This window comes from Capsicum annuum, chromosome 3, assembly GCF_002878395.1.
Source record: "Capsicum annuum cultivar UCD-10X-F1 chromosome 3, UCD10Xv1.1, whole genome shotgun sequence".
Lineage (NCBI taxonomy): Eukaryota > Viridiplantae > Streptophyta > Magnoliopsida > Solanales > Solanaceae > Capsicum > Capsicum annuum.
Genome location: NC_061113.1, coordinates 36208580 through 36220134, shown reverse-complemented (window position 1 = coordinate 36220134; position 11555 = coordinate 36208580). Strand labels below are relative to the sequence as shown.

Below are 11555 nucleotides of genomic sequence, written 5' to 3'. Positions count from 1 at the left end.
GTAAATTAATCCTAACAAAAAAGGATTGTTAAGTTGATAAATTGATATTGTAATGCAATTGCGACTTTTCCTGATTTTTAAGAATCATATGTATGCGTTATTTTATTTTTATTTTTATTTTTAAAAAAAGGCCAAGAAGGCCATTTTATTTAAATTAAAAAAAAAAAACATACAAAGTTGAACCGTAAAAGCAAAATCTAGTGTTTTTCTATTTGAGTAAAATACTTATTCATCTAATGGTTACGTCGAATTTCTACTTATTGAGTGTGTTTGGTACGAAGTAAGACATGTTTTAGAAAATACTTTTCAATTCTTTCATGTTATTGACTTAAGTGATTTGGAAAATGTTTTTAAAATCAACTTATTTCTCAAATTTAAAGAAAATGAGTTCCCTTCAGAAAGTAGGAAAAACATTTTTAAAAAACTCTCTTTCAACACCACAAATCAACTTTCTACACTAACCCAAGTCTCTGGTATCGATTCCCAACACTAATTCAAGATTCGGTGCCTGCCCCAAACTCGTGATTCTCGACTCGAGAGCAGGTGTCGGATGTTGGGGTTGGATCTTAGGTCAGGTACTGAGGTCAGGTCCCGAGTCAGATCTTGGATCGAGAATTAAGGTCGAATCTCGATTTGGGTACTGGGGATGGATTTAGATCTAAAGTGGGGGTTAGGAGTTTCGGTTCGGGTGCGGGATTTAGGGCCACGTTCCCTAGTCCTGAGTTAGGAGTTGGGGTGGGGACTCGAGATTTGGTCTCGGATCGAGTGTTGGGGTTAGGTCTAGGGATGAGAGCCTGGGTCAGGTCCCAAGGTCGGGTCTCAGATTGAGATTCAGGATCGGGATTTGGGGTCAGGTCCCAGGTCTAAGAACGGGAGTCCGGATCGGGCCTCGGTGCAAGAGTCGAGGTCTAATTTTGGGTCGTGTGTTGGGTCAGGTCTTAGGTTATATGTCGGGGTTTGATGACAAGGCCAGGAGATGAGTCCGAATTCGGGTGCAGGGTCTAGTTTCGTTTTGGGTGTTCTAATCTTGTGTCGAGGTCGGATGTCAAGATCAAATTTCGAGTTGGAAGTCAAGGTCGAGTCCCGAGTCGAGTATCAGGGTCGGGTTTCAGGATTGAATTTTGGTTCAAGTCCCGGTTCAGCTACCGGGGTTGGTTATCAGGTCTTGAGTCAAGGTCGGGTCTTGGGTCAGGTGTCAAAATTGGGTCCTGATTGGGTGTTGGGGTCGAGTTCTAGGATGGGTGTTGGGGTTGAGTCTCGGGGTTAGTTCTCGAGGCCGCTTCTTGGGTGTTGGGGTCGGGTCCCATCGGCTATCGAGTTTGATTATTGGTTCTAAAGTCTGGGTCGGGTCTCAGAATTGGGCCCGATTTGGGTAGGGTCGAATCCTAGATCGATTGTAGGGGTAGATCCCGGGTCAAAAATTATTTTTTACTCTTTATCCAAACACTAAAAAATATTTTTTGAAAAAAAATTTCCAATCATTAACCAAGCACTGTAAAATATATTTCACTCACAAATCAAACATGAGAAAATAAATTAAAAAATCAACTTATTTTTGATGAAAATATTTTTCTTACCAAATACACCCATTATAGTTAAGTGATTTCAAGAAGTTACACGAGGTGACCTTTCATAAGTTGGTGTTTAAATTTACCGTTAAAAAAAGTTGTGCAAAATGGGCATATATACATCCGCAGTCATTTTTCCTCCTCTATTTTCTTTTGTAGATATCGAGGGATATGTGGTAGCACGAATTCAATATATATTTTATTTTAGTCTCAATTTATGTGATATAAATAGAATTTAGATAATCAATTATATTTTTAATATTTTTTTTAGATATTTTAAGTTATTAACTTTGTAATTTATAATACTTTTTGTGTAATTTTTAAAGAGAAAATACTCTATTTCCACCTTGAACTATGTGTAAAAAAGTTGAAACACATTCGAACTTTAGGAGGATCCTATTACTCTCCCCTGGACTAATTAAAATTGTATTTTTGTCAATCTTAGTGCCTACGTGACACACATGTGACACAACACACTGAAGGGTCCACGTAGGCACGCGTGTGTGCCACGTAGGCACTAAGGTTGTCAAAAATACGATTTTAATTAGTCCAAGAGTAATAGGACCCTCCTAAAGTTCGGATATGTCTCAGCCTTTTCGCGTATAGTTCAAGGTGAAAATAAAGCATTTTCTCATTTTTAAATAATATATGTTATTCTCCTTGTCCAAACTTTTATAGCCAATTATATTTTTAAAATTATTTAAATTTTTAATTTTTGTGATTTATAATATTGTTTCTTCTATTCCAATTTAAGTGACACTCATACAATTTCGACAGTCAATCAAATATCACGATTGAAACAGCAAAACAGATATGTGTTAAATGACTTATAGTAACTAATTAGAAGTGATATAACAAAATCACTATAAAAATTACTTGTGAAATTCTTTTTAAGCGGGTCTCATATAAGATGTCAAGTTAATTTAAAACATTAAGAATTAATTTATCATTTTATGTCTATTTTATTTTTTTTATTAAATATTATTAATTTTGTAATATTTAGATGACTTATGATAATTAACTAGGGGTGATATATAAAATTACGATTGAAGCAGCTGAAACAGACGTGTCATAAATGTCTATTTTATTTTATTAAATATTATTAATATGTGCAATAGAAAATTGATTACTCATTGCTTTTTTGGGATTGGTTTAGTTAAAAAAACTTGAATGCCATTTTTAAATTTTATTGAGTTTGTTTAAAAAAAAAACAAAAGTAAAGAAAGGAGACAAAATGAGACTATTAAGATTTGAAAGTTTGAATTGAATCAGTTGAATATCAAATTCGGAGTTGATTTGGAATAATTTGGATCTTTTTAAAGGAAAAACATGTTGCTGAAATTTGTAAATAACAATTATGGTTATTATCAGAATTTCTGATTAAATTCAAACAATTACCATAACTTTTGTTAAGACATTTTTGTAATTGAAATATAAACTTTCGTCAAAATATTTAGCTACAATTTTAACAATTATCATGACGTGTTAAATCAAATCTTAATTAATATCAAATAAAAATATAATGATCACTCAGCCAAAATTTTGCTCCTGAACAGTAAGGATTGACTGATTTCTTTTTTCACTTAAAATTTTGTTCGATTACATCATGCTTATTTTTTTCTAGGTTTGCTTTTAAACTCAGCTTTTCAATAGTTCCAAATAAGTGTTACTTGGTTCTATTTTTTTTATTTTTGGATACCTGAAATATATTATAGAAAAATTAGAATATTATAGATGAGGTAGTAGTGTGTTGAGCACTATAGGTTTCCCCAACAAGCTAATTTATTACATGAAAACCTATTACCTTTTCCAGAAGTTGGGATTTCTTGCCTATCCTTGTGAAGGAGCGGTAAGGCTTGCATTGGAGGATGCCACAAAATAGTCACTAGATTAGAAGAAGATGGCTGGGAGCCCATCGTACACAAAAAATGTGCTACGCAGTTAACCTGACGGAAGCTATGCCGAAGCATTAGATTCCCCAGCCTCCTCAACATAGACGAACCCAAGATTTGAAGTCTGTGGCTGCACTAGTATTGTCAAATATGCGCATAAGTCTTGAAGTAAGACTCAAAATGTGTTGAGTGCTCGCCTCGCTTAATGTGCAACTTAGGTTCTAATTTTTGATACATATTTTCCCTTGTTAATGAGGCTTTCTGAGGAGACGAACACAAAACAATTGATATGTCACTTTATAAAAAAAATTAATTTTTTTGTTTATATATTTATCATTAATGCTTGTATTATTAGTCTTGGACTAGACATATATTTATATCTTTTCTACCTTTATGTTTTTTTTCGTTAAATCTCACGCTTTATTTGTACTTTATGCTTAAACACAATAGTCCTTGAAGCTTTTTTTACGCTTATTGCTTTTGATAATATTGTAGGGCACCAATATTATCTTAAGACGTTAAAAAAACTTTCGGTGTCGATTAAGGAATATTATCATATTCAATTGGTCGCTAAAGACATGAACAATACTGGAAAAATAAATATATAAAACAAATAAGAGTTTTAAGCTAATAATTTCTTCTAATATGAAGTTTACTTTTAACATTTCCTTTAAATTTGAAGTATTGAAAATAAAAATTAAGGTGCTGTGTGACCCAGGGATCAATCCCTGGTCACATGGACGAAAAGGCCAGCTTCAACCAGCACACCAAGGTGCATTACCATTCATCTTAGGATGCACTATTAGCTATATCCCAATTTCTCAAGTTATATACACATATATATACACAATTTTTTTCGACGTTAACGGGTGCACGTGCAACCCCACATATAAATATGGGTCCGCCCCTGCTCCTCAACCACGACATGCACATGGAAGCAAGAGAGTTAAGCATGGTAGGACACTTTCAAGAAAGTTTAATAAATCTAGGAAAAAAGCTTAAATATGCCACTAAACTATCAAAAATGATTCATTTATGCCATCATTCGTGGCATTGCCATTACAAATCAGTTCATCCACGCTATTACCTTTTAATGGTGGGTTTTCAAAAATAATTTTGCCACGTGGCCTCTTATTAGAGGTCCACATCATTAATTAAAATAAATCAATATTAATTTCTAAATATGAGATACATTAAAAACAACACTTCCCCTTTAATTTAGGATATCTAGTAGGACTGAATCAATGGATAAACGAAATCTGGTGCATGACCCTTTTCTCTTGATTAATTAAATCGTGCTTAGACTACGAATTTTGTAAGATTTAGATGGTAAAAATTATATTAGAAAAGTAATAACCTTACAATATCATTGAACAAATTTGAAGAAGTCGATTTGAATTTTGAATATGTTTTGTTAGAGAATTTAGAATAAGTGGTGTTATCTAGACTAGTTGAAAATAGTTGAAAATAGTCTAAGTATATTATCTATCAAATTTGTAGTCATGTCGTGGAGTCTTGGACTAATTTTAAGTAAGAATTGCTTCTGAAAATCATATAAAAAGTTCGATTCTTTGGCTAGCTATATCAACGTGCTATACATTTTATTCAAGACGTAGATGTATGTTTGTACATGATTTTCAGCATCTAAATCTTACGAAATTCTTACTCTAAGCACGATTTAATTAATCAAGGGAAAATGCTCATGCACCAGATCTCGTTTATCCATTGATTCAGTCCTACTGGATATCCTAAATTAAAGGGAAAGTGTTGTCTTTAATACGTATTTTGACATTAATATTGATTTATTTTATTAATGACGTGTACCTCTAATAAAAGATCACGTGACAAAGTTATTTTTGAAAATCATAGTTAAAAGGTAATAACATGGCATGGATGTGTTGGTTTTGTAGCAACGATGATATGAATGAGTCAAATTTTTTACTGATAACATAAATGAGTCATTTCTAACTATATTTGAACCTTTTTCCATAAATCTATGGAATCCACCTCTATTAGATGGGACGAAGGTTGAACGAGTCAAGAATTTCAAGTCCTTTTTGAAGAGCATTAAGCTCTGCAGCTATAGCATTTTGGGCTTAGCAACTGCCCATAAAACGAACAACCCAATCCCCCGTCGAGTTTCGAACCACTCCACCAAATCCACCCTTATCAGATCCTTTGGTAAAAGGACCGTCGACATTGAGTTTATAGTAATTTGGAGGGGCTTTTATCCAAGCGATAGGAATAGAGATGGGTTTATCCAAGGAGGGATCTTTATCAGTTAAAAATTTATATTCCTAAACTTTGGAATTCACCATAGAAACACTCAAAAGAGAACAGAGTTGTTTGAAAACATTATTATTACGGTTACACCAAAGGTACCATATTGCAAAAGGTAGGAAATCCAGCCAAGTATATTGGACTTGGGGTGGGCGTGGGGGGGGGGGTGGGAAGTTTAAGCATTTGAGCTCGACTAGACAATGGTTTGAGGAGGAGGGAGGCAGGTCTATATTCAACCCGAGATTCGCTCAAAACTTCTTTGCAACATAGCAGTGTAAGAATATATGAGCAACGGATTCCGGGAAGCATTTACAAACTAGGCAGATGGGATTATCAAGAAGTCCAATATGATGAAGATATTGCATAGTAGGTAGTCGGTCTTTGGAACAAAACCAAAGATAGAACTTAAATTTATTAATAGTGTTAAGCTTTCAGGTCCAACCATAATTCTAAGACAGGGGCTCATGATTATTCCTAGAATTTAGAATGTAATGATAAGCACTTTGCATGGAAAATAACCCATTGGAGGTAGCAGCCCAGTAAGAAGAATCACAGGTGGTGAAGTTCGAATTTAAATGAACGGAAAGAGTTTTTGCTACAAAATCACCGGATAGTTGGATCGAAATTTTATTCCATTGCCAAGTAAATCCGTTCCAAAGGTCAGAAAGTTTATAATGGTATTCTTCATGAGTCAAAGGACCATGTACGAGATTACGGATGGGTGGAGAGTCAGGAATCCATCTATAGTACCAAAAGTTTAAAGCTTTACCATTAACAGGTTTCAATCCTATATTTGGCGAGCAAATTTTTCCTCCCCGTAAGATATTTTCCAAATGAAGGAGGGCGAAGTGAGTTTAGGAGAATTATACTGACTAATTAAAGCACGAGCTCAGAATGACGTATTATTCGAAAAAAGTCTCCAAAAAAGGACAGTAAGGAGAGGGAGGTTTTTAGTGTGGGCTTCTACTAGCCCCAGCCCCCCATAATCCTTGGGACGTGTAATATTTTCCCAGGAAACATAGTGCAATTTCCTCTTTATATATTGGTGGAACCTCAAAAAAAAAATTTCGTTAGATTTTATCAATAGCTTTACAAATAATTATTGAAAGATAACTATATTGCATGAAATAAGCGGGAATATCATTAAGAGGGGACTTGGCCAAAGTAAGTCTGCCCATGGGAATTAGGAATTTAGTTTTCCAATTAGAGAGCTTCTTTTTTATATTATCGAGGATATACTGAAAGTCACTAGTTTTTGGGTTAACTCGAAGGATCGGGAAATCAAGGTATTTGTCAAAGCTTACGGAAGCTTTAATATGAAAAAGTTGATCTACTAGAGCTTGAGAATTAGGGTCGCAATGTTTTGAGAAAATAGCTTTTGACTTAGAAAAAGCATACAAAAAAAATTCATACAACTAGCTACAACTTGGATAGAGCTCGGGGTAGCTTTGGTAATAAGAGTAAGATCATCCGCAAAAAAAAAGGTGGGAAAAAAGGGGTCCATTCTTGAAAAGGGAGATAACTTCTCATTGAAGGAGATTTACTTGACAGTATATATAAATAGATAGCATTTTCATACAAAGGATGAAAAATGTAAGGTGACATCGGATCTTCCTGACGAATACCACAGGAGGGGGAGAAAAAGTTAATCGGAGATCTATTAACCAAGACAGAGATGTTATTGGTGGTGATATAGTTTATAATAAGAGAAGTGATGTTTCTAGGAAACTTAAAGAAAAGAAGAGTACGGAGCGCAAAAGACCATTCTAATCTTTCAAATGTTTTTTCTAAATCGAGTTTAAACATTAAACAATCCTTTTGGCTTTAATTTTGTTAACATGATTAAAAAGTTCTTAAACAAAAATAGCATTATCACAAGCCCAATGCCCTTTAATAAAACTAGTTTGGTGGGGCCTATAAGATTCGGAAGGAAAGACTTAATTCTTTTGGTGATAATTTTGGTCACAATTTTGTACTCAGTATTGCATAATCCAATAGATCTAAAATTCTTTAAGAGATTGGCTTTGAATTTTGAAATAAGACACAGGTAGGTATCATTTAAAGAGACCAAAATGGATTGAATATTAAAAATTTGATGACAACACTCCAAAATGCTATTGATAAAATGGTATACATAGTATTTCATAATCCAATGGTATTGAATATTACATACAGTCTTTCAATGATATTGATAAAAATGAGGCTGGATCCTGTCCGGGTCAGGAGTTTTGAAGGGTTTAAAGAAGAAGAGAGCACTATAAACTTCATGATTTGTAAGGGGTCTATCAAGGATAGAAAGGTCTAGATTACAATAAGTATAAGAAGAAGGAAAATTAATATTCCAGTAAGAGCTAGTTCGTTCAGAGGTAAAACAGTTACTAAAATAATTAAAAGCGTGAGTTGCAATACGGTCATGGTCAGTAATCCAGTTGCCATCATTGTTTTTAAAATAAGAAACTTTATTATTACGTATTTTATTAATAACAGAAATATGATAAAATTTGATATTAACATCACCATCATTAAGCCAGCTTATTCTAGAATGAAGCTTTCAATAATCCTCCTCAACTTCGAGAGTGTTATTGTAGTCCTTGGTAAGGGACATATTCCTCTGTTCTCCACTTATTTAGAAAAGGAGTGAGTAGAAGGTAGGACTAGAAAAGAGATATGATTTAGGTAGATATCATTTTAGATAGTGATTAAGAAATCATCAATTAAATGAAGAATTTTATTATTTTATTATTTTATTCTTTATTTATATTCTAATGATATTCATTAGACGTAGAAAATAAATACTGAAATTGTAATTGTTAGGATATAATAAATTAATTTTAATTTAGTAAGTAATCAATTAATGTGAGTGATTTATTTTTAATAAGATGCAACAGTTAAAATAAAACTGAAGAAATAGTATATATATAGCCAGAAGTGACAGTTAATAGGGAATTCGATTCAAGATTAATCACACACACCATTGAACACGTACCATATCAAAGTCATTTTCAACGTCTTCCTCAATCCCATACTAGTTGTGCATCCCCGTGATTTCCATATTTCCAAGTCCAGAAATAGTGTGAGAGAATAGTCAGTAAAGTTGGAAAAAGAGACATCGAAATTGTAGGCAAGTTGCAGAAAGAATACATTCGTTTCATGCCGTCTCTCTATCGTGAGGTCAGTCTTTTAGTCTTAAAGAAATGCTAATCCAGAAAAAAACAGAGTACCAAATGAAGCAATCTTAATCTCTTTTATTTTTTCCTTTTTCTTTTTGGTTTGTTTTGCATGTATTTGGTTCGGGTTTATCTTAGTTTGAAGCATTGCTGATGAAGATTTTTTGATTTTCTTGTTGTTGAACACAAAAGGGATTCTTGGATAGTCAGTTTCTTCAGTTGCAGAAACTGCAGGATGCAGCAGTCCTGATTTCGTGGTTGAAGTGATCTCCATTTTCTTTGAAGATGCTGAAAAACTTCTAAACAACCTGGCCATGTCTCTGAGTAATAGTAGTAGTTTTATGCCGAATCAACCTGGCCTAGTTTCATCATTTGGTATGTATTGTGGTTATTTATACAGGCAGCAACAGGTTGTGGATTTTAAGCAGGTTGATGCACATGTCCACCAATTCAAGGGTAGCAGTTCCAGGTATTTGGATTTTATATTGGTTGAGACTTTGCTAACATTAATCATCTTTAATTGAGTCTTAAGCATTCCATTTGGTTATTTCCATGGCATGTGGACAACTAAGAGAAGCCTAAGTTTTCTTATTTCAATCAAGAATTGACTTAGGATTCTGCTTTTGTCATTTAAATCCAGATAGGGAAAACAGCACTTTGATCTCCTTGAATTATTGTTTTTTTCCTTCTTTTGATCCTTGTATTATTTACCAAAGCGTATTTAACCTTCACTTAAGCTGATGATGTGATTACTACTCTTAAATGGGTCGATGGCAAGTCAAGAAGCTCTTCATATTCTTAGATATATACTCCTGAAGATGAGAACAATTGTTAGATCTCAAGCTGTGTTCCTTGTCCTAATGGTAATTACCTAACACGCTAGGTTGTATTAGGAAAATTTATCTAATGATAGAATATAGCCAACAGACCTTGTCTATCTTGTTGGGTGACGAGATAATTGAGATAACAGAATAAAATGAAAACTTATGAGCTAGATCTAAACGTATGCTATCCAAAGCTATAATGTAGTAGTTTGCAAAACTATCACTAACTAAACCTTCAAACATTGCTTAGGGCCAATATTCTCCTATCTGATACTATTTCACAATTACCTCAGATAACGAGACTTAGTGTTAGCATCTCCTGTTGATCTTCGATGGCTATAACTGCAGATTATATGTCGACTTTTTAAAATGGCTTCTTCTGGCGAGGAGTATTTAGGAACATGTATAATGCAGTTAGTAGGAAATTATATAGTTTAGATAGGTGAATTGCTTTATAGTCTATCCTTCATTTCTTCCTGGTTGTTTGGAAGAAATTCAATTATATACACTAGAAATCATCGGGAAATGGCTTCAAGCTCGACCAATCCCTTTGTAGTTGTTTCAGTTCTGATATCACGTTGTGCTGCTTCTCTCTCTTTCCTTTCAAACTTTTTGACTTTCCACGTTAGTATTCTGTTAATTTCTTTCAGGTGGTTGCTAGTATCCAAGTTCATTGTTTGATTAAAAGCCCCTCTTTTGTTTTGCAGTGCAGGTGCAGAAAGAGTAAAGAATGTCCTTGTTACTTTCAGAAACTTTTGTGAAGAAAAGTGTCACGACTCGAGCAAGGGCCTTAGCCGTGACGGGTATCCCGAACTCTATATCTGGTAATCATGCACAACACTCATACAATAAAGAAAAGATGCGGAAATGTAAGTCAAGACGGAAGCATGGTCACTATCTTTTTCTTTAACTGAACAAAACAAAAACAATGAGTTCATGAAACATTTCAAAACACCTGGCACTAGTTTGCGAAATCTCTACTAACTGAAAATAACTTTTGTCTGAAGACTGGGACAAGGCCCCCAGTCGGACCATGAATCAAAATAAAATGACAATGACTTATACATAGGCCTTCTAGAATAAGGGAGGTCCACCAACTGCAAACTTCGGACTGCTTAGTGGGACCCCGGGATTTGTGTTTCAGATCCTGAAAGATAGGAGGTCAATACAGATGTACTGGTATGTAAAACAACTCAAAATGACATGTTTTTATATAAAATAGGTGAGGGCATTTCATAAAACATTACACATAAGTTAAATAAAACACATGGGCATAATTTAGAGTTTCAAAAACTTCCTTGCAATCATGACTCAATACTTTGTTACTCTTCCGAGCTAATTGTACACCCTGCAATCTGCAAGTTCATGAGCTATATGAAATCCACCCTTGACTTGACGGCCAAGCCTCCAATCCAAGTGTGCCACAAAAATTGAAGTTTTAATAAAATAGTATACCCTCTTACAAGTATACCATGACATCACCCTTACATGACATCCACATTATCCCCCTTACAGGATAATACCCGTATCGGCAACCACCGTTTCCAACGATGAGCCTTTACATTCAAACGCCTTCTTCGGATAACCAATTAGATCTATTAAGCCCAAATTTTAGTTCTTAAAAAATCATGTTTCATACTTTCAAAACGTTCAATACTTATTTTATTAAGGGCATGTCACTTCCGGGTATCGTCATACCCTGACTTGCAAGTTAATATTATATCAAATTCACAGCCCATCATATTCAAAACATGCACATGACCACCCAAGATTCATAACATCACAATAGAGTCATCACTTTGAAATCTCAAGAAAACTTAGGCA

At 34.2% G+C, this 11555-nt stretch overlaps 1 pseudogene; it reads left to right on the top strand.

The window, feature by feature from the left end:
• Positions 1–976: 976 nt before the first annotated feature.
• LOC107865465 overlaps positions 977–11555 on the top strand; it is a 31271-nt pseudogene continuing 20692 nt past the window's right edge.